The 24,242-nt window shown below is 38.1% G+C and overlaps 1 pseudogene; it reads left to right on the top strand.

Annotated features, from left to right (window-relative positions):
- The first annotated feature begins 10,144 nt into the window (after positions 1–10,144).
- On the top strand, positions 10,145–18,287 carry LOC122732050 (annotated as a pseudogene).
- Positions 18,288–24,242: the final 5,955 nt, after the last annotated feature.

The following is a 24,242-nucleotide window of genomic DNA, read 5'->3' as shown; positions in this document are numbered from 1 at the left end:
TTATACAATTAAGTCTATTTTACTTCAAAAATTTTCCATTTGTTGAATAGGTAAGAATTTTTTCTTTTACCACTCTAGTAGGCATATCATTTCAATATATTCTATTTTGTCTGACTAAAAAATAAATACTTTTTTGTTGTAGTATGAAGAATTAAAAATTATTTCATTTTCCCACACTTCTCAATTTCATTTTCCCATACTTCCCAATTTTCTCAATAGTGAATATTGGAGAATCTCTTCTCCAATGCTTTGAGAGCCTTGTTTCTTTTAAAAAAAATCAAATATTAGTTTATTGCATAGCTTTGCTTATAATTTTGGATGATCTTTTTTGTTTCATTGATCTTTTTTCCTTTACTTTTTGTCAGTATCAAATAATTTATACGGTAATCTATTATAGCATAATTTGAGAGCTGGAAGTGCAAGTAGTCCTTTTTCCTTAACAATTTCCCTTCATATTACTGTACATTCATTTTCAATATAAGTTTTGTTTTTATTCCAATTCTATGGAATAGTCTATTAGTATTGACACTGAATCTGTAATTTACCATCTTTACCATATTTATGTATACTGGATAGATTTCCACTTAAAAAATTCTTCCTGGGGCAGCTAGGTGGCACAGTGGATAGAGCACTGGACCTGGATTCAGGAGGACCTGAGTTCAAATCTGGGCTCAGACACTTAACACTTACTAGCTATGTGACCCTGGACAAGTCACTTAATCCCAATTGCCTCAAAAAAAGCAAAAACAAAACCAAAAAATTCTTCCTTTATTTTTACACTGATAAATCAGGAGAGTTCTGTGGTCAATGTATCCTTAGATACTAATTCTCATGCTATGCTTGTGAGAGAAGCTAGTCAGTCGCCAACAAACAATTTATTAAGCATTTTCTATGTAATAGGTACTGTCTAAATTAGAAAGATTTGACCTAGATGATGATACTTTTAGTTGGGTTAGATGTGGTTGACAGGACCCAAGAAAGAATCATTCATGGTTCAGTGTTAACATGGAGGAAGGTCTTCAATAAAAAGTCCTAGGGATCTGTCATTGGCCCCAAGGATTTTCAATATTTTTATCAATGACATTGATGAAGGCATAGATGCTATGCTAATCGACTTTATAGATTACATGAATGTGGGAACAATATCTAATACTCTGAATGATAGAATTTGGGCACAAAAATAATTTGATATGCTAGAAGGATGCGTCATGTCACATAAGATAACACTTGATCTGGATATGTGATTTAGTTAAGTTTGTAGGGTACTCCAGATAAGGAAAGGGCTCCACCTAAGCAGATTTGCAGCTATTTGGCAATGTATAGCTTTAGAGTATTACTTGGGGTGGTGAGATGTTAACTGATTTGTTCAAACAGACATTATACATCTGATGTAAGACTTACCTCCGTATCTTCCTGACTATAGAATTAGCTCTCTACCTACCATGCCACATTGTCTCTATGGATGAAATTTTAAGGGGTTAAATGGAAAGGTCTTTGCATGAGTTAACAAAATCTATTTCCTAAATATAGAATATAGGAATTGTGGCTATGTAACAATTCATGTGAAAAGATTTTGAGGTTTTAGTGAACTACTTGGGTCCATGATAAGACAAGAATACAATAAAAGTGCTATCTTCGAATACATTGAGACATAGTATCCAGAACTGGGAAGGTAATATTAATCTTTTGACCTACTCAGGTTACTTCTTAAATATCATGTTCAGTTAAGGATATCACTTTTAGGACATACATAAATAAGCTGGGGAACATCCAGTGAAGACAACCAGGATGACGATCATTCTGTACGAAGACTGATCAAAAGAACTGGGGATATTTAACGGAGAGAAAAGAAGGCTTGGAAGGCATGTGATGGCATTCTTCAAGAATGTGGAGGCCTGTTGATTGAAAGAAGTCTTGACTTGTTCTACTTAATCTAAAAGGCAGAACTAAGAGCCACAGGTGGAAATCATGGAGAGGGAGATTTGTTATGTTGTCAAACAAACAAACAAACAAACAAATAAACAAACAAAAACCCAACCAACTAACCAAAACGAAAAACGAAAACAAGCCCCAAACTAAAAACAAAAAAATCAAAATTAACCTCCCCCCAACCCGTTTAATACCCAGAGCTATACAAAAGTGAATGGGACTGTTTTAGAGGTGGTGGATTTACTGCCCTTGGAGATCTTAAGCCAGAGGTTGAATGACCACTTGTTAGGGTAGTGTAGCAGGGATTCTTGGTCACATATTGGGTCAGACTAGGTAGCCAGTGGAGTTCTTTGCAGATCTTGGATTCTGTGATAGTTCTGGAACTCAGTACTGTCTCTACTGATTGATCAGATTAGAGACATTGTCTTTTGATAATGTGTAATACTTATTTATGACAAAAGCACTAAAAAGAATTGGATTAATGGAATTTTCATTAATATAGTGTTTGTATTTGTGTGTGTGTATGTACATGCATGCATGCACATTGTGTGGTTCAATCATGGAAAGTCCCCTAATCATTTTGATGAACCTTTTTGTGGGAATTTGGGTAAATGACTGGGGACTGGATGAGCATCTTTCTGCCAAATTCTACCTTGCTAAAAGGACAAAAGGAAGATAGATGTTAGACATGAAATCAGGAAGGTATAAGTTCAAATTTTCGTCAGACACTTGTTAGCTATGTGATCCTGGTCAAGTCACTTTGGCATACTCTCTGTGGTTAGTTTTCTTCTTATTTAAAATAAGGGGTTTGGGGGACAGTAGGGTGGTGCAGTGGAGAAAGCACCAGCCCTGGAGTCAGGAGGACCTGAGTTCAAATGTGGTCTCAGACACTTGACACTTACTAGCTGTGTGAGCCTTGGCAGAGCCACTTAACCCTCATTGCCCCCCCCCCCATAAGGGGGTTGTACTTAGGACCTATAAGAACCCTTCCAACTTTGATTCTATTATCACCTGGTCTCCTAATTAGATTTCAGCGACCATAGGAGCCCCAGGATGAATTGGCAGGTTTAGATCCACTTCCTTGTGCCATCTTGGGGATGAGTTTCAGGTGGCTAGGACTGCCTGCAAAATGTAATTGGTTGTTTCATACTTTTGGAGAATGAACTCTGATTGGAAGAGCCATCCCTTGTGAGATAGCCTGTTGAAGGAAATAATAGTTAACATTTATACAGTACTTTAAGATTTTTGCAAAGTACTTTATTGATATCTCATTTGATCCAACCTCTCTGAGGTGTTATTATTATTCTAATTTAACAGATGAGGAAACGATGCCGAAAGAGGGTTAAGTGATCTTACAGACCTTCCAGATATGCTACTTTTCCCTGTGCCTAATAGATCCTAATAGAATAGAGGATATGTGCAGAGGATGAGGGATTCCTCCTTCAATCTCTAGAACCAACTAATGGCTACCTGTCAGAAGACTCATGTGGAAAGTTGTATATTTGAATACTTTGCATGCATTAAAATTTTTTTATCCTATATATACTTTATATGTACTTCTTGTCTCCCCCAATAAAAAGTACCTTTCTTTAGATTAGGGATTATTTCCTTTTTTTTTTTTTTTTGCATTTGTATTCTCAGAACCTGGGACATAGATGCTTAATAAGTACCTGTGGGCAGCTGGGTGGTACAGTGGATGGAGTTCTGTGCCTGGAGTCAGTAAGACTCATCTTTCTGAGTTCAAATATGGCCTCAGACACTTCCTAGTTGTGTGTCCCTGTGCAAGTCACTTAACCCTATTTCCCTCAGTTTCCTCATCTATAAAATGAGTTGGAGAAGGAAATGGCAAACCGTTCCATTATCTTTGCCAAGAAAGCCCCAAATGGAGTCACAGAATCAGACATGACTGAAATGACTGAATGACAATAATTGATTGATTGGTTGATTGATATGTTTACCCAAGTGGCTTTTGAAGGAAATTTCTAGACCTCAAGAATTTTTACACATTCTATATTATTCCTGTTCTAAACACAGAAACCACATACTTGAGACTGAACTTTCTAGCCTCAAGTATTGGGGCAATGCATTGCAGTGGTGAACTATCCTGGAGAAGCACACGGGAGCTACATATGCTCATTCACATTTTTTGACAGGGGGAGTTTTGGACAATGCCAGTACAGATGATCTTCTCTTCAGAGAAGAAAGATTTCTTGGGCAGCACTTGCATCTAGATTTCTTTCATGAGTAATCTCAAATAAAGAGAAATTTCCTGAGCTGTATACCTTTTGGAGAAAGAAGAGCATTATTATTGGTGGAAATGGGAGAAGTAGCAGCAAGGACTTATGATATGGAGCAGGGGAGAGGAAGAGAGTATGACCTTATCAACCCATGACCACATCTGCTATTACCATGAATCATATGGACAGTACATTTCTGATGAGATGCCTTGGTAGCAGTCAAAATGAATTCAAGGCCTTAGAAGATCTTTTTGTCATATAATAGGTGATCACTGAAGGACATGTGGAGTCTAGCAACTCCAAACTGTATTGTATTTCCCTGTGGGGGTTTTTCCCTTGTTGGGCAATAAAAATAGGCAGTGGGAGAAACTGTTAATGAGAACTAGATATGGTAGAAAATTGTGCTGATTGCTTATGGGTTATTGTGAGGTCCTTTATATTCATTTTAAAATCTGATTTTTTTTTCCTGTGGACCAAAATGAAAGCTTTCCCATATCCAATATGTATTTGTTTCTTATAACTGCATATACAGCATCTGGGAACCCATTGCCCACATTGGTTGAAACTTATTCCATGAACTATCCATAAGATTATTCAGAGACTTCTTAGGACTAAAGTGCCTGGAAGCCAATAATAAGTAAAAGAGAATAGGACATTTGTGAGAGGCTCCACCAGATCAGCTTTGGGGCCTATAGACTGACTTATAACAATAAACATATCTTCCTGAAACTGAAACCCATCTCACTAAAAAGAGTGTAAAATAAGGTCATCCTAAATTTTTACCACTGTTCTTTGATATCATAGTGAAAATTATAGTAATTATAATAAGAGAGGGAAATTACCAATATAGTAGATATAGTAATATTCCTCCAGTTAATTTAGCATTTCTTTCTATTTTGAATATTGTTCCTTCACCTTATTCTTAGAAGGGGTCTTTTGGTTTTGCCAGACTTGCCAGAGGTGTATGCAACACACAAAAGATGAAGAATTCCTGCTTTGAAGACTTGTGAATACACTTGTCTGCCTTCATAGGAAAGTGTTTTCCTATAGCAACTAAGAAAATATATCTGGAGTAGTTGCTTGATGTGCATACACTTATGCAAGCCACCAGATGGCACTCTAAGCTAGAGTTGCAATTGATTACTCAATGACACACAATGAAAACCTCTAGTCATCTTTAGCCTTGAGAACTCAGCTCAGTTAGTCCATACACTCACAGCTAACAGTCATCTCTTAGCCCTTCCAACATTTATATTTCTCTAGTGTCGTCTTAGGTTCCTATCTAGGTGTTTCAGTATTTCAAATAACATACCTTGCTTGCCTTGAGGCTCCACACATTGGATCCCTTATCTTGCTTTCCCCTCAGGCTTGATTCTCCTCTTCAATTAACATTAAATTAAATTAATTTGTCCATTACACTGAAAGGAACATTCAAATGTACAGCGAGGTACAAAGCAATGGTGAACATACCTATTTTTAGCTTCTTTTACCCTCTTCTGTGACATGGCCCATTGACCTCCTGGAGGTCCTTGTAGGGAAGTGCTTTCAATCTTGTTGTCTCAGCATCCCAGGGGACAAGAGAAAAACATCTCACCAAGTTAAGCACTTGATGTTCCCTTGCAAGACCAGGCAAGAATGATCTTCCACTCTTGCCGACCCACAGCATATGTAAATTGTCTTATGCCAAATCTAGGTGTCATGTGTGATAAATCCTCCTATATCATATAGAAATTTTGTCCAGGCATCTTGAAAAAATTGTCAATACTGCTTTCAGACATGCACGATTCTCCTCAATTGGAATAGTATCTTTTTTCAGAATCTGCAGTTTCTACTAGACTGAGTTTTTCTTTCTTTCTTTCTTTCTTTCTTTTTTTGCGGGGCAATGAGGTTAAGTGACTTTCCCAGGGTCACACATCCAGTAAGTGTCAGTGTCTGGGGTCGGATTTGAACTCAGGTCCTCATGAATCCAGGGTCAGTGCTTTATCCACTGTGCCACCTGGAGTTTTATAGAAGTATGTATATGTGTAAACAGAATGGGTTCTGGCCTGAACAAAATGAATCTGGTGAGATGACTAGGACCAATTTTCATATCTAGTGAACATTTTCATGACCACAATCGCCACATGTTGATCCCATAATAATTGTTAAGGGCTCCATGGCAGATGATACTTACTAGTTTGGCTGTATTGCCATCCAGTCTTATGTTTCATTTTCTAAAATCCTGGATTAGCATAGACAAAGAAAAAATAAATGAAGACCCTTGAGAATTTTGAGAACTTCTCAGACAACTCATCTCTGTGTTTTTAATTTTCTCAATCCCAGTAGATTTCAAATGGCATTTTAGTGATGTAGGCTACATTTTGAGTTAAGGTGCTCAAGGGTTTTATATACCAAATACTACCAAACCCAATATAAATATTGTGCCTCCCTGCAAAGATAATTCCTTGGGGGTCTAATCATCTTCTTGCATCAGTACTAGCACCATTGTTCTTGGTTTTGCTATAAAAGTATTTAGAACTGATTTTTGACTTGTAGTTTATTTTGGGGAGGCCTGACTATTCCTCTTGCCATGTCAGACTTTAATATTGATTTCAGTTTTACGTGGAGTTTTAATGCCCTCTCTCCTCTTTTCTCTCATGGATTCATTTCTGACTTAGGTCTTCATGTTCCTGGTCCTTTATAGTGCCATATAAAATCTAAGATGTGGGAAGTGAGGTATATATATATGGAGCATTTTTACAACATGCTAGTAAGTAAATTCCAATCTAACAGGGTCCTGAAACATGTCCTGAAACAACACTACAACTATAAATACTTGATAGAACATGGTTAGGGTAAGGATACTTTATATAAAGATACATGTGTATGCATAGGTGCATTTCTCCTCCTTCTCAATTGAGACTTTGGGGTGAGGATTTCACTGACATAATTACTGGTTGATGTAACAGAGAATTGAACTTGAAATCAAGAGACCTGCAGTTAAATTCAAGATCTAACTCTAATTTGCTCTGTCTGAAATTGTGTGTGACTGAACATCTGTGATCCTCAGTTACCTCATCTGTAAAATGAAGATAACAGTATTTTCTTCTCAGAATTGTTAACATATGAAAGTTAAATTGTGGCATTGATTTATTAGTATTCCTGTTATGTGGTTATTATGATTATGTTACCAATATAAATGAGACTTGAGGTTTTCAAAAGTGAGTGGTTGCCTTCAATTCATCTAGTATTTTCAGGTACTCATTATGCACAGGGCCCTGTGCTAGGCACTGGCAATACAACTAGAAAAAATGCAAAACAGTCCTTACTCTCAGGGAGCTTACATTGGAGAAGAAGGGTATTTACACAGATAAGTAAATACAAGATAAGTTGTGGAGGGACAGAGTTTTAGAAACTATGATTCCTGTAAATGATGACCCACTAGCTGAGACATGAAAGAATCTTGAGATTCTAAGTAGTAGAGGTGAAATAGGCATTCTAAGCATGGGATGGCCCGTACAGAGGAGACAGAGGTAGGGGTAGAATTCTGAGTCTGGGGATCAGAGAACAGTCCAGTTGGCTGGAATATAGAGTACATGGCTGAGAGTAAAGTGAAATAAATCTGAGAAGAAGGCTGGATTCAGTTAGTACAGGAGTATATAATATCTAGCTGAGGAATTATTATTATTTTGTCCTTAAGGTAATAAAGGATCTGTTTCAAGGCTTGAGTAAACAAGTGACATGGTCAGCCATTTACTTTAGGGAAGAACTTTTCTGTAGTTTTTTAGAGGATAGTTTAGAGGACATAGAGACTGACTTTCCAATTAAGAGGCCTTTTGCAATAGTCTAAGTGAGAAGAGATGTAAACCTGAGTTAGGGAGGTAACTATGAGTGGACATAAGAGAAGATGTGATATATGTTGTGAATGTAGAAGTTGAAGTCAGAATCAATACCACAGCGAGTTTAATAAGTGAGTATAAGAAGGGGGACTGGACTGAATGAAGGTACATCTCTCCCCCTCTCCCCTCCACCCCCAGCCCCAAGAGCTGACTGGAAAAGAGAAGAGATATAATATGACATGTAAGAATATCAAGGTCAAATTAAGGTTTTTAAAGGATGGTTCAGATCTAAGCCCATTTGTAGGCATAAGGGAAGGAATCCATAGATAAGAATATTAAAGATCAAAAGGAAGTTTTCAATGGAAAAGCTTCAGGTGGACATATGAGGGAAAGGGTCAATTGAACAAATAGAGGCGTTGGCCCTTGAGAAAAGGCTATTTCTTTTTCAGAGATTGTTGAAAAGATAATAGGAGCTAATATTGAGGAGTTCTGAAGTTATAGAACAGGAAGGAAAAGGGAGTCCACAGGAATAGCCTTTCTTTTGTCAGAAAAGTAGGATGTTAACACCCTCTCTTGAGAGGGAAGGGTGAAGTAGAGGTGTTGAAAAATGGGACTCAGCACTCTACCATATTTTTGTGGTCAGATGCTTAAGAGTTAGACCATAGACCCAAAAATGAATGTTATAATCAAATGTTTCTCTGAGCTGAACAGTATTTCAGTATTTTTTTATTCTTTCTTACTGGACTTAGAAGAGAAGAAAAATGAGTTTAGAATTGGGAGCAATAAGAACATTGCAGGAAGAAGTAATATTTAAGACAATTTATTTTATTTATTAAGAAGGATCAACAAAAGCAAACATTTCAATATAGTTTGTTTTTAAAAGAAGTGTATATAAATGTAAAGTTTACAGAATGGAAATAATTTTTCAGTTTGTATCTTCTGTACTTCCCTTTTTCTTTTGTGCATTTTTCATATATTTTGTTGTTTTTCCTTCCCTTCCCCCATGTCTAGCACTACTCATTGAGCTATCTCTACCCACTCATAGTGGAGGCATTTTCTTGTAAGACACACACACACACACTCACATACATGCATGCATACATGCAACATACATACATACATACATTTTCCCCCAAGGAAAACAAATCAACTGACTGACCATATCTGAGAATGCATGTCTCATATTGTACCTCTAGTCCATTACCTCTTTTGCCAAGAAGTGGTGTATATTATTTCCTAATCAGTCTTTTGAAGGCTTGATTCATCGGTTATACTGGTCTGAATTCTAAGGTCTTTCAAAGTTGTTTCCCCTCATATAATTATTGTGATCATCACAGAAATTGTTCTCTAGTTCTTAGGTCACTTTGCATCAGTTAATAAAAGTGATCCCATATTACTCTAAAGCTGTCATCTTCATCACTTCTTATGGCACAATCATTTTTACTACATTTTTATACCACAGTTTTCTTAGCCATTCCCAATTGAAGGGAAGCAGTCTGCAAGCAGTATATGGTTACAGCAGTTTGAGCAAGTGCTTTCATTGTTTTTTCTATAACCAGCAGTTTCCCCATAGGAATTTCCTACAGTCCTTCAGGGCTGTGATATCTAGTATACGATAGACCTTTGGTAATAATTCCAAGTTATAGGAGCAAAGTAAAATGAAAATATTTAGAACCCAGATTCTTCATTTTTCATTCTTTTATGATTTTAAAGTACAAGGATCATTTTGGAAACTGAGACATTTTCTCATGGTCAATTAGCTTGAAGTGGATACTATATTCATTGTGAAGAGGTGGCCTTGTAAGATGTCATTGATCAAAAGGCAACTTTCGTTTCTTTGGAAGGGATTAACATGATGATTACTTGGCAGAACAGTATTTACACTTTGGAAAAAGGCAATGTTGGCAAAAAGGGCAGATCATACAGTATTGTTTGAACACAGGGAAAACATGGAGGGAACCAATTTTTTTCATCTCTACTTTTCCTTTTAAGGATCCTACCATGGCATAGAAGAGCAAAGTATTGGAAGTGAGACAATTGAATGGGCATGTAGGAGGTGGCCAGTGAATAATTCCTGAATACATTAAAAGACATGTCTAAAACTTAGTCTTATATTCTATTTTAATCTCCTTTTCTTCTGTCTGATAGGTACTCTTTCCAAGACAGATGTCTGGTAATAACTGCACTGCTGTGACTGAATTCATTATTGTGGAGTTAACAGATGATCCAGTCCTTCGTGTCATCCTCTTTGTGATATTCCTGGGTGTCTATGCAGTCACCTTAGTTGGGAACCTTAGCATAATCATATTAATCAGAATAGCTCCCAACTTCACACTCCAATGTACCTTTTCCTCAGCCACGCGACTTTTGTAGATATTGAATTTTCTTCATCTGTCACACCTCTCATGCTCATGAACTACCTTGGGGACATAATATTAATACCTCTTGGAGGTTGTATGGCCCAATTTTGTTTTACAGCCACCTTTGGGACAACTGAGAGCTTCTTGCTGGCTGTGTTGGCCTATGATTGGTATGTAGCCATCTGTAGCCCCCTACTCTACTCCACCAACATGTCAACTAGAGTCTGCTCTCTGTTACTCATCATATCTTATGTGGGGTGGTTGTGTGAATGCTTGGACTTTTTACTGGTTGCTTATTGAATCGTTCCTTCTGTGAACCCAATAAAATCAATCACTTTTTCTGTGATTATTCACCACTTTTGGAACTTTCCTACTCTCAAGATGATCTTGCTGAAATTCTCCCTGCTGCCTCTGTTGGGTCAGTAATTATGATCACAGTGCCAATTATAATCTCTTATGCATACATCCTCTTCTCTGTCCTGAAGATAAGCTCCAGTGAGGGGAGATCCAAAGCTTTTTCAATTTGCACCTCCCACCTCACAGCAGTCACCCTGTTCTACGGGACCACTACATTCATTATGTGATGCCTAAGTCTAGCTACTCAACATATGAGAATAAAGTGGTGTCAGTTTTCTACACTGTAATGATCCCCATGTTGAACCCTCTGATCTACAGTCTAAGGAACAATTGAAGTAAAAGGTGCCCTGAAAAAGCTGAAGGGTAGGAAACACTATTTTTATGAATTCTTCTCAATACAAGAAGTATTTTACATATCCCATGTTAGGCACTGTACTAGGTTTGGGGATACAAAGACAAAAATGAAACTGTCTTTGCCTATAAGGAGCTAATATTCTACTGATATAATTGTTAGATGAGTCATATCAATCGATTGCTTTAGAAAGGGGATATTTTAATAGGTTAAATTTGTGAGTTTAAATGTTCATCAGAAAGATCTGAAAATACATGCAATGTTCAACACCCATGAACCTTCAACCTCTGCAAAAGAGTAGGGAGAGGTGTCTTCTCATAGCTCTTCATTGGGGCTATGATTATTCTCTGTAATCTTACAGCACTCATTTTGAATTGTGTTATGGTGTTATTCTTTTTCATTAAATTGTTTTTATTTATTGTGTCTATTTTTCTTGGCTTGGCTTGCCTCATTCTGCATTGGATCATGTAAATTTCTTCCATGTTTCTGTATTCATCGTATTTGTTGTTTTCTGTGTCACAATTTGTTTAGTCATTCTTCAATCACTGGGCATCTACTTTATTTCTAGTACTTCTTACCATAAAAGTGCTGCTTTAAATATTTTGGGTTAGATGAGGACTTTTCTTTTATCAAGGACTGATTTATGGTTGTATATGCCTTCATAAATACATTCTTTTTTACATGGGAAAACTCTTGGGAAAGCCTGAGAGGGAGGGATACTGGAAAAAATTAGGTCATATGAAAACAAAAGATAACAATAAAATTATAATTTTATTTAAAAAGGACCTCCTTAAACTGGCTCCTTCTTACCTTTTTAAGTCTTATACTTTCCTCCCATCTATGCAGTTTCCAATCTAGCTCCACTGGACTATCTGCCTTTCCCCACACATGACACTCCATCTTCTGTGTCTTTCCACTGCCTATCTCACATGCCTGGGATTCTTTGCTCCCCCACCTCTGCTACTTAGTTTTCCAGGCTTTACTCAAGAGAACTTGAATCCCACTTTCTGCAAGAAGCCTTTTCTGGCCTCTCAAGCTAATAGTAGCTTTCTCTCTGAGACTACCTTCCACCTATTCTATCTATAATTTGTATGTACCAAGCTATTTAAAGGGCAGCTAGGTGGTGGAGTGGAAAGGGCACAGGTCTTGGGATCAGAAAGGTTCATCTTTGTGAGCTCAAATCCAGCCTCAGACACTTACTAGCTGTGTGACTCTGGGCAAGTCATTTAACAGTGTCTCAGTTCCTCATTCATAATATGAGCTGGAGAAGGAAATGGCAAATCACTCCAGTAACTTTGCCAAGAAAACCCCAATGGGATTATGAAGAGTTGAACGTGAATGAACAACAACAAAGTTATTTACATGGTGTCTTGCCCAGTAAAATGTGAACTCCTGGATGGCATGGAGTATCTTTTTGCTTTTCTTTGTATTCCTGGTTATAGCTGAGTACCTAGCATATTCTAAGTGTTTAATAAAATTTTGTTGATTAATTTCCATCTTGTTTATCCTCTTATTGATATTATCCAAATTTTCCATGTTTTCTTAAAATGTTTTGTCCAGGGTTGAACATGTTATTCCATATCTGAACAAGGCAGAATCCAATGGAACAATCACCTTTCTAGTTTTCAATCCTATGCTTCTCTTAATTTAGACTAAATTTCCATTTAGCCCTTATGATAATGATTACCTTTCTCATTGCTTTGTAATCTTCATTTCGATTTCAAGCACTCATTTAACATTTAGCTGATTATAATACTGCATTGCCTTTTCTATTCTTTTACTTTTTCTTTTCTTTCTTTTTTTTTTTTTGGATTCAACAAGACTTTCACTCAATTTTATTTTATTTTTCAGGATCTTTACCTGCTTGCTAAGTCCCCATTTTATACAGGGATACATTCTTTCTTTTTTTTTTGATTGAATAGAATTTTATTTTCCAAAATATATGTAAAAACAAATTTTAACATCAATTAAAAAAAATTGTGTTCCAACTTCTCTTCCTCCTCCATTCCCATCCCCCACCCACTAGAACTCAAGCATTTCAAAATAAGTTATACATGAGTAGTCATGGAAAACATTCTCACATTAGCTGGGTTGTGAGAGAAAACTGTCCAAAAAAACTCCCAAAACTTCAGACTGAGGAATTGTCAAAGAGAAAAAAAAAATTTTTTTTTAAAATGTGTTTCTAGGGGCAGCTAGGTGGCACAGTGGACAGAGCACCGGCCCTGGAACCAGGAGCACCAGAGTCCAAATCCAGCCTCAGACACCCAACACTCCACCAGCCATGCGACCCCGGGCAAGCCACCCAACCCCAACTGCCTCACCAAAAAAAAAGAAAAGAAAAGAAAAGAAAAGGAAAAATTTGTTTCCATCTATTTTCAGATACTATCACTTCTTTCTCTGTAGATGGGTTGCCATTTTCATAAGTTCCTTCAGGGTTATATTGGACCATTGCCTTGCTGAAAATAACCACATGCTTCCCAGCAGATCATCTTACACTATTGCTGTTATTTTGTATACAGTACATTTCCCTCTGCTTCAGTTCATGTAGGTCTTTCCAGGTTTTTCTGATAGTATCCTGTTCATCATAACCTAAATAAAGTACCTTAAACTTGACAAAGAATTTTCTTCATATTAGCCCAGCAAAGTAGGTACCATATGTTTTGCCATTATATTCAATCATCATAACTATTTCCCTCCATCCTATCCCCTTCTCATGATATTTACTCTATTTTCTATCTTCTTTTAAACTATTCCTCCTCAAAAGTGTTTTACTTCTGACTGTCCCCTCCCCTACTCTGCACACTCCCTTTTTTTTCACCCTTCCTTCCTTATCCTCTTCCCCTCAGTACTTTCCTGTAGGGTTAAATAGATTACTCCTCCCAACTGGGTGTGAATGTTATTCCCTCCATGAGCCAACTCTGATGAGTTTAAGGTCTTTGAGCTAATTCTATATTGCAAATTTCTTCCTCCCTCTCTCCCTCAACTCTCCCTATGAAATCAAGCAATTCAATATGTCATACTTGTGCCATTATGCAGAACATCTTTACCTTCCTCAAAAGTATTTTGCTTTTTACTTCTCTCTCCCCCAATCTGCCCTTCTCTCCTTCCCCTCTCCCCTCTCTATCTCCCTCCCCTCCCTCAGGGCAAAATATATTACTATACCCACTTGAGTATGTATGTTAGTCCTTCTTTGAGTCAATTCTGATGACTCCCCAATTCCTTCCCCCTCTTCCCCTCCCCTCCATAAGCTTTTTTCTTGTTTCCTTCATGTGAACAACCTTTCCCCAGACCATCTCTCCCTTCCCCCTCCCCCAGTCTATTTTCTCCTACACCTCAACCCTATTTTAAGGATGTCATTATGGGTAGTTAGGTGGCACAGTGGACAATGCACCAGCCCTGGACCCAGGAGGCCCCAAGCCCAAATCTGTCCCCAGACATAAGACACCCCACAAAGAACAAAATATAACATCTCTTCATATTCAGTTCAGACCTGTGGTCCTCTGTTAAATCCTTACTGAGATAGTTCTTATGAGCTTGAAGTATTATCTTCCCATGTAGGAATATAAATAGTTTGATCTTTTAATATCCTCATGAAGTCTTTTTCCTGTTTATCTTTTTATGCTTTCTCCAGGGTCTTGTACTTGAAAGTCAAATTTTCTATTCAGTTCAGGTCTTTTCATAACAAATGCCTGAAAGTCTTCTTTCTCCTTGAAATTCCATGTTTTCCTCTGAAAGATGATGCTTAGTTTGCTTGGTACCTGATTTTGGCTGTAGTCCCAGTTCCTTTGCCCTCTGGAATATCATATTCCATGCCCTCTGGTCCTTTAATGTAGGAGCTGCTAGATCTTGCTTTATCCTTATTGGAGCTCCACAGTATTTAAATTCCCTTTTTCTAGCTGCTTGCAATATTTTCTCCTTGACCTGGGAGTTCTGGAATTTGGCTATAATATTCCTGGGGGTTTTCCTTTTGGGATCTCTTTCAGGAGGTGATCGGTGATTCTTACAGTTTCTATTTTAGTTTCTGCTTCTAGAATATCCTGGCAATTTTCCCTCACAATCTCTTGGAGGATGGTGTCTAAGCTCTTGTTTTGGTCATGGTTTTCAGGTAGTCCAGTGATTTTCAAATTATCTTTCCTAGATTTATTTTCTAGGTCAGCTGTTTTTGCAAGGAGATATTTCACATTGCCCTCCATTTTTTCATTCAATTGGATTTGCTTTACTGTGTCTTGGTTTCTCATAAGGTCACTAGCTTCCATTTGTTCAATCCTAATTCTTAGGCAATTATTTTCAGCAGACAGTTTTCTAATCTCCTTTTCCTTTTGGTTTTTCAAACTGTTGACTTTTTTCTCATGACTCTCTTGCATTGATTGCTCTCATTTCTCTTTCCATTCCTTCCTCTCTTTCTCTACATCTTCTTTTGATTTCTCCTACTTTCTCTTCAAAGTCCCATTTTGAGAGCTTCCATGGCTTGAGACCAGTTCATGTTTTTCTTGGAAGCTTTGGATGTTGGAGCTTTGACCCTATTATTTATCTTCTTCTGAGTTTGTATTGTGGTCTACCTTTCCCCAAAGAAGTTTTTCGATGGTCTTCTGCTTTCTCTGCCTACTCATCCTGGCTTACTATTTCTTGGCTTTTTACTCCTTAAAGTGTAGCGCTGCTTCCAGGACACACTGTGTGTGCTACAGCGTGGCCCAGGGGGTGATTGGGCTTCTTCTCAGCCTGCTGGCTTGTGAGTAATCACAGCCACTTTCTCTTTGACCTGGAAATGGAAGTCTGATTGAACTCTGATTCTCTATGGTCGAAGCTTGGCGTGCTTTTACCCCCTCCCCACTGGGCCACCACCACTCGATTCAGCCCACTGGTTCAGACCCAGGGCACTTTGCCCCAACGTCAGTAGATACTGCCTCCACTTTACCCCGGCCTACCGCTGAACCCCCTCACCAGTCCCGTAATCTGAGCCTCAGAAGCTGCTGGTGCTGAAGACTCTGACATGTGCTGGAAGCAGTGTCCCTGGCTGGGTCCAGACGGTGCGCTGAGCTGTTCAGCCTGATCAGTAGGTGATCAGAATTGCCCTCTTTTGCGGAGAACTAGTCTTACTCTGTTCTTATGTGCATTAGGCTGTTCTGGGTTTTGATTTTTTACCACATATTTGGGTGTGAATTGATGGGTTTATCTGGAGCTTGTGGGAGTCACAGCCTCTCCTCCTCCCATCTTGGCTCCTCTTTTACTTTTTCTACCTTTTACCCAGTAAATCTAAATTGGGAAATAATCACTCTAGACTATAATCTGATCATAAACATTTTACAGAATAATTTGAAGTCTGACAGGGCTAGTTTCTCTTCTCTTTTTTTCTTTTATAATTTCCTTTTATGTTATTTTGCAGTTCATATAAACTTTTGGGATCCTTATCCCAACTCACAGTGATGTGTCAGGGACCACAGAACAAGACTGTTAAATCTTCCCTCATGTTTTCTTGGGTTTACCTTAAGGGTATGGTAATTCTCTCCCCACTCATGTCTGTTAGCTTGAACTCCTTTCCCAATTCTGGCATGTTCCCCCCAATATAAATTTTGAATGTCAACCTCTCCCCAATATATTATTTAATGCAGTTGATTAGTTCCTCCAAAATGATTAGCCAATTATCATCGAGTAGGCTTTACAAAGGGATATTTACTGAGAAGATATAGTACAACCAGAAGTTTTAACATATCTTTGTGGACCATTAGGAGACTCTCCCCTTATACCAACTCAGTCCCTGGAAGAGTGGGCTCAAAACTTAAAGCAGTTACTACAAGGCATTAACTCTAACCATGTTCACTTTCAAATGCAGCAGCCAATGGTATGATATCTTCTTCTTATAGGGGCTGGCATCTTGACTTGACCTTGCGGGAATGGGGTCTGATTTCTTCTTAGTGCTCTGCTGATGGTCTGGAATTTAGTTGCCTGTTGACTCTAAGTATAGTCTCCAGCATCCAAACCCCTGACATCTTGGTCTTCGGACTTTTGAAGCTCACATGGTCTCAGCTTCTCTAACAGTCCTTCACATAAGAAAAGTCAGAATTGATATAACAAAGGAGAAGCAATCACAGGATTATGTGCCTATGGATTCGTGCCAATGTGGGTGGAGATATGAGCCCACTGACACTGTGTTTGGAATGTTAGAAAGTTTCTTACCTGATACTTAGAGGAATTATGTAACTTTTCATCTAAAACAAACTCCCGAAAGATGAAAAGGTGGGAATCATATGGCTCTTTAGGCATAACTATTATCCATATGCTTAAAATAAGGTAATTACTACAATATGTTACATAGCAATGGTGAGTGGAGCTTCAGGAGAGTAAATTGACACCCTTTTCAGTAGTAATAGCAGGGTTTTGTTTTTTTATTATGGTTCAATTACTGTCAAGTGAGGAAGTGGAGTGGGGTAGGGTATATATGGTAGCAAGGCAATTCTTAGGGAGAAGGCCAGGCAGTAAAGTGAAGCATATCTGGAGTTGGCTTGGCCTGAATATAGTGGAACAAGTGAGACATATGTTATTGTATATTGAATGGAAACTTCATTCAGAAACATTGTATTGAGTAGAGTTTATTGTAATCATATTTGCTTGAATGTTGAGTTTCACAGTTTTCTTTGAAAGCTTTTGAAACCATTATGTTGCATGCCAAAAGCTCAACAAGTTTTCTCCTTATAACTTATGAGAAAATCTGAATGCACTTTGTTCCTACCCCTGAACTACAAACTGTGGCAACCATAAGATCCAACCATAACATCTTCCTAAGACATACTCAAAATATTTATTACCACCTATACTGGGGATGCTCCCAACCAAGAGATAACAGTTTGCAGGGCATGCTCACTAAATAGATTTCATCCTTAGGCTAATTATAAGACCTTGATTCCAATGAACAACTAACATGTTTCTAAAGCTTCAGAGGTAGTTGAATGGTATACCAAGGCTGAGGTTATCAAGAAGATCAATCATGTAATTCATACAGACTGTGTCACAATCTCAGCTATGTATCCCTTAGCCCATTAACTACTTCTAACCCTTGGATGCTTATTATGAAACAAGACTTGGATGATAAATAATGTGACAAGCTAATATTTTCTCTACTTAGACAAGAATAATTTCAGCCTCTAATTGTGCTGCAAGCAAAGATTTGTCCTGTGGCTGCATAAGAATAGGAACACTAGAGACCCGAGAAGCATGCTTCTCATCTGAATCACCTTGATGAAGTGCCATCTGCTTCTCAAAATACTCACTATCCCTCCTAGGTAACTATACTATATCTTTCAAAAACCTCTTTGGTGTATAATGTAAATTGGATGTTGGGCTTTGCCTTCACCTTTAAGTGGTGCATTGGAGGACAAAAAGCATTTATTAAGCACCTATTATGTAGGGATATTCCTATATTCATATTGCACAAAGCAGATCATTTGGTCTTTACAATCTTGTGCGGTAGATACTGTTATTGCATCTATTTTACAGATGAGGAAATTGAGGCAGACAGAGGTTAAGTAACTTGCCCAAGGGCATATAGCTAAGAAATGTCTGAGGCTGCATTTGAGCTCAAGCCTTCATGCCCCCAGCCCAGCCCTTCATTCACTGCAACCATACCAACTGACTTTATTATAAATATTATAATAACAACACTTACCCACAGAACTGTTTAGAGAAAACTTGTTGCTAATGTTTGGGAATAGTCAGGAACAACTAACCACCTATCCAATGCTTGGAATTAGACATGGACAGCTTGTCAGGGACATCCAACAAAACCAAAACATCCCAGGAGTAGAGGAGCACTGCTAGGACTCTAATCGCTATTAGTCTTCTGAAAGGTTGGAGTTTTGGAAAGCATCAACTTTTGAGAAAAGAAGAATGATAGACATGATAAGCTGCATGTAATAGTGTCACAGTTTCATATACAATCTTCATTTTGGTTCTTATTTTTCTTTTGAAATAATAATGTTTATTAATGATTTTCTGGCTTCTAATTAATTTTTTTTCTAAAAGAATGAGAAGTGTAAAGAATGTTTGCTCCTACTTGAAATCCACCTCTGATGGGAAAAATCACTATTTCTCAATGAAAATAATATTCTCTTTTGGACAGCTCTGATTGTTAGGATGTTTTTTCTTATGTCAAGCTAAAATCTGTCTCTGAAATTTCTACTTATTTGCTTTTAGTCTGTTCTCTGGGGCCAAGCAAAAGAAGGGCTATCATGTTCCTTCTAAATCATATCTCTTCCAGGGTGCATGCCCCCACTTACTTGACATTGTCTTCTATTTTTTTCAGTCTTTTGATTCTGCTTACAGATTCTTGGTGTCTCATGGAGTCATTAACTTCCATCTGCCCAATTTTAATTTTTAAGGCATTATTTTCCTCAGTAAACTTTTGCACCTCCTTTTCCATTTGGACATTTTTTTTCTCCCATTTGGACAATTTTTTTTCTCCCATCTCTCCCATTGTATTTTTTAAGGGAATTGGTTTCTTTATCAATTTTTGTGCTTCTTTTTTCGTGTACTCTCATTTCTCTCATTACTTTTTCCATTTTTTCTTCTACCTCTCTCATTTAGTTTTTAAATGCCTTTTTGAGCTCTTTCAAGAAGGGTTTTTGGTTTTGAGACAAGATCATCTTCCCACTTGAGGCTTCACTTGTAGGCATTTAATTAGCTCATCTGAGTCTGTGTTTTGGTCGTTCCTTTCACTATAGAAGCTGTCAAATGGTAAGGGTCCTTTTTTTGTTTCTTACTCATATTCTAGCCTATTTTTAAACTTATAAAGTTGAGATCTGCTCTTGGGGCATAGGGGTCACTGTTGCAAGCGTCTTGTGCTCAGGGATAGGGGGCCAGGTCACTGGCTGTTTCTGAGGGCCTCTGTGGCTTTTTGGTTTCACTCACTGCCCTGGTCTTGCTCCCTGTGATGGAATGGCTTGGTTAGGTCGTGCCTGTCCTTTGGGTGGTTCTCTAGCTGGCAGTTTGCCCTCCAGCCAGGGGGTTGGCAGGTCTCACAAATGGCCTGTTGTGCCACCAGTCTTCTCAGCTAGACCAAGGGGGGCTCAGCGACTTATTTATGCTGTGTCCAGAAGCCTCCTGGCTGACCTGCCCCAGACCCCGTCCACACAGTGCCTCTCTCTGCTGGGCTGAGTTTTTGTTTTTGGGGCTGTGTCAAGCTCTGTGCCATGCAATCCACCCTCCCCTTTCGCCCAAGTGAGACAGACCTTTCCTGAAGTTTTCTAAATTATCTCAAGTAAGAAGATTGCGTCTCTCTGTCTTTTTATAGGTTCTGTGGTTCCAGAATCCGTTTAGAGGCTTGATTTAACGTTGTTTTTTGAGGGAAACATGGGAGAACTCAGGCAACTTCCTGGCTCATCTCTGCCATCTTGGCTCTACCCCCAGAACCACCCCCACTTACTTGAATTCATCACCCATGGAATGATTTTCATTCTTCTCAACAGCCTGGCCAGTCTCCTCTGGACATACTTCAGCTTGTAAGTATCCTTCCTATATGTGGTGGTCTAGAACTGAACACAACACTCCAAATGTGTTCTGGTCAGAGAAGAATAAAATATGACTATCATTTCTCTCTTTCCTGACCCCACATCTCCTAATAAAATCCTACTTCAATTCCTCATTTCTAACGTGGAGGGTTTTCTGGCTGCCCAAATATTTACAGTGGAATTCAAAATTTCATAAATTCTCCTATGCTGTAAGGGCTTCAAATATGGTGCTGGCAAAAGATCATATCTCTGTTTTTGAGGACCTGCTTAATTTAGTCCAGATTGATTTATCACCAGTAGCTAGTCACCTGGGATGAAAACTATGGTTTTCAGGACTCAGGATAGTGGCAGGGGGACATCAAAGGAAGCAAATGGTTAGAAGGATCATACAGTTTTAGATTGTACATATGTAGCAGTGGGGGGGAGGGGGGAGAAGGATGCAATTCCACATTTTGGCTTTTTTCTGGGTAAATAATAGTCAATTTTATTAATTGTAGCTAACAGATTAATTAATGAAGTGATAGTCATTTGGTTTTCTCTCGTAAACAAAGATGAATCAAGCCAAACTTGAATCAGTGGAGGCCCTCCTTTGCTTATATACCCTTTTTTTTTTTTGGTGGGGCAATGGGGGTTAAGTGACTTGCCCAGGGTCACACAGCTAGGAAGTGTCAAGTGTCTGAGGCTGATTTGAACTCAGGTACTTCTGAATCCAGGGCCAGTGCTTTATCCACTGTTCCACCTAGCTGCCCCAATACCTTTTTTTTTTAGATTTTTTTAAATTTTTTTTGCGGGGCAATGGGGGTTAAGTGACTTGCCAGGGTCACACAGCTAGTAAGTGTCAAGTGTCCGAGGCCGGATTTGAACTCAGGGTACTTCTGAATCCAGGGGCCGGTGCTTATCCACTGCGCCACCTAGCTGCCCCCCAATACCTTTTTTTATGTCATAAAAGTATTTTATTATTTTCCAGTTACATGTAAAGATAGTTTTCAACATTTTGTTTTCATAAGAGTTTTGGTTGCAGGATTTTTCCAATCCCTCTTTCCCTCCCCCCTCCCTAAGATAGAAAGCAATCTGATATAGGTTTATATATGTATAATCACATTGGACATAATTCTGCATTAGTCATGTTACAAAAGAAGAATCAGAACAAAAGGGGCAATTCCACATTTTGAAGAGGCTGAGATAGCCTGATTTCTGAAAAGCATCATGATATGGAAAGGAAATGCTTTGAAAAGATTTAGAGCAAATGGTGAAATTCTGTAACTACATCTGATGCCACATGGTAGAGATGAACCTCTCTGGGTTATGAATCAGAACTGGGGTGCATTTAAAAATCAGGTGTTGTCATTATCTGTGATTATGTATTTTATGGACTTGCTAATACTGTAGAAGAAGGTTTAGCTGGCTTCTGAGGGCTTGTGCATCTGGCCCTTCATTCCTCAGAGCCAGCATGAAACAAGAGTGCATAGTCCATCCTTGTGAGCTTGAAAAAGTCAAGAGAGTGATAACAAGAAGATCCAGGAGTGAAAGACATGCCAAGTTTTTGGCCAGTGGGTCCAGCATCCAGGTTCTGAAAAAAGACCTTAAAGATCCCAGCCTAGCATTATCTGGGGCTCAGACTCATACAGCTTTTATGCCACATTTGAATGTGAACTTGGTAGGAATGAATGGCTACATAGAAACTGCATTATGTTTGAGCCCATTCTCCTGCAACCAAGATGATATAGGGAAGACTGTGCTCCCTTCTAGAGATTAAGGGGGTTTGGGATTATTGTTCTTTTCTGCTTGCTGTATCTTCAAAGTAAACATCCCTGTGTAAAATCTAATTGATATTATTTTTAAAAAAAATTATTTATTTTAACTATTTTTCCAATTACATGTAAAGATATTTTTGAGTTCCAGAATTTCCTCCCACTCTCCCTTCTGTCTCCCCTCTTGAGACCGGCAAGCAATTTGATATAGGTTTTATATTACAAATGTTATATACCATTTCCATATTAGTCATAATGTAAGAGAAGAATGAGAACAAAAGGAAAAAATACAAGAAGAAAAACAAGCAACAATTACAAAAAGTAATAACAAAAGTGAAAATCAATCAGCATTCAAAACCATAGTTCTTTTTCTGAATGTAGAGAGCATTCTCCACCATAGTCTTTTGGCATTGTCTTGGATCATTGCATGTCTCAGAAGAGTAAATCTATCACACAATGTTTTTTGTTGTTGTTGTTTTTGCTTTTGGTGAGGCAATTGGGGTTAGTGACTTGCCTAGGGTCGCACTCAAGCTAGTATGTGTCAAGTGTCTGAGCACAGATTTGAACTCAGGTCCCTCTTGACCTCCAGAGCTGGTGCTCTATCCCACTGTGCCACCTAGCTGCCCCCACAATGTTGTTGATACTGTGTATAATGTTCTCTTTGTTCCTGCTCATTTCACTCGGCATCAATTCATGTAAGTCTTTCAGATTTTTCTGAAATCCATCTGCTATCATTCCTAATAGCGCAATTGTATTCCATTAAAAATCATATGCCAAAATTTGTTTACACCCATCCCCCAATTTATGGGCATCCTCTCATTTGTCAATTCTTTGCTACCACAGAAAGAGACAGGTATAAAATATTTTTGTACATGTGGATCCTTTTCCCCTTTTTTATGATCTCTTTGGGATGTAGACCTAGTAAGTGGTATTGCTGGGGTCAAAGGATATGCACAGGTTTTTTTAGGCCCTTTTGGGAATGATTTTAAATTGCTCTCCAGAATGGTTATATCAGTTCATAGCTCCACCAGCCAAACATTAGTGTTCCAATTTTCCCACATCTACTCCAATAGTTATCATTTCCCTAATTGATATTATTTGGGCAAATGGAACTGGGGAAGTAATTACTGTCAGCTAATAGTATAGGAACACTTGCAATGGGGCCTTAAACCCAGAGAACTAGATAAAATCATCTTCCTTGACTACTTAGGGATACCTTAGAACCTTGAAGGGAGATATAACTGGTATAGATCTAGAACAGTAACCAGACCATGACTTTATATAAATATTAACTTAGCTATTATTACTCTAAATGGAACAGATCCTTTCCCCTGTATTCTACAAATGGCTATAATTCCAGAGTAGCTAAATTATATCAAACATTTTTGCTATAAATCAAACCAGAATACAAAGGGAATACAGCTACATGGGAAGATGGTTCTGACATTGTTTTGGAGAGGCAAAGAAGGGAGTTGGTAGAACTGATTTCCTTATGTCCAAAGCTAAAAGAAATTTAATGAGATATTTTCATTTGCATATTACAAAATTTATTAAATTAATGTGCAAAAAGACTACATGAAAAGAATTATAGCTTATGTATCAAGATATTTTATAAATAATGAGGGAATACAGAAATACTACAAGTTATTCAATAAGACTTTCTGATTTAAAATTGGATATTTCAATGCACATAGGTGAGAAGACAAAAATTTTTTGGGAAATATTGTTCAAGAGAAGTAATGAAAGAGTTCATTGAGTTATGATATGATTGTTTAGTTTGCAAAATAGTGTTTCATTAACACCTAAGCTTTTGGGTGTTATATCTGAGGCATACATCACTCAACTGAATGTGTGTGAAAGCCTCTGGAGAGATAGCTCTAGCCCTGAGGAATTTACTTTATTTTTTCTGAAAATGCGTAGTTTGCACTCCTATCTCCC

This window comes from Dromiciops gliroides, chromosome 6 (assembly GCF_019393635.1).
Source record: "Dromiciops gliroides isolate mDroGli1 chromosome 6, mDroGli1.pri, whole genome shotgun sequence".
Classification (NCBI taxonomy): domain Eukaryota; kingdom Metazoa; phylum Chordata; class Mammalia; order Microbiotheria; family Microbiotheriidae; genus Dromiciops; species Dromiciops gliroides.
This window is presented reverse-complemented; position numbering and strand designations above follow the sequence as displayed.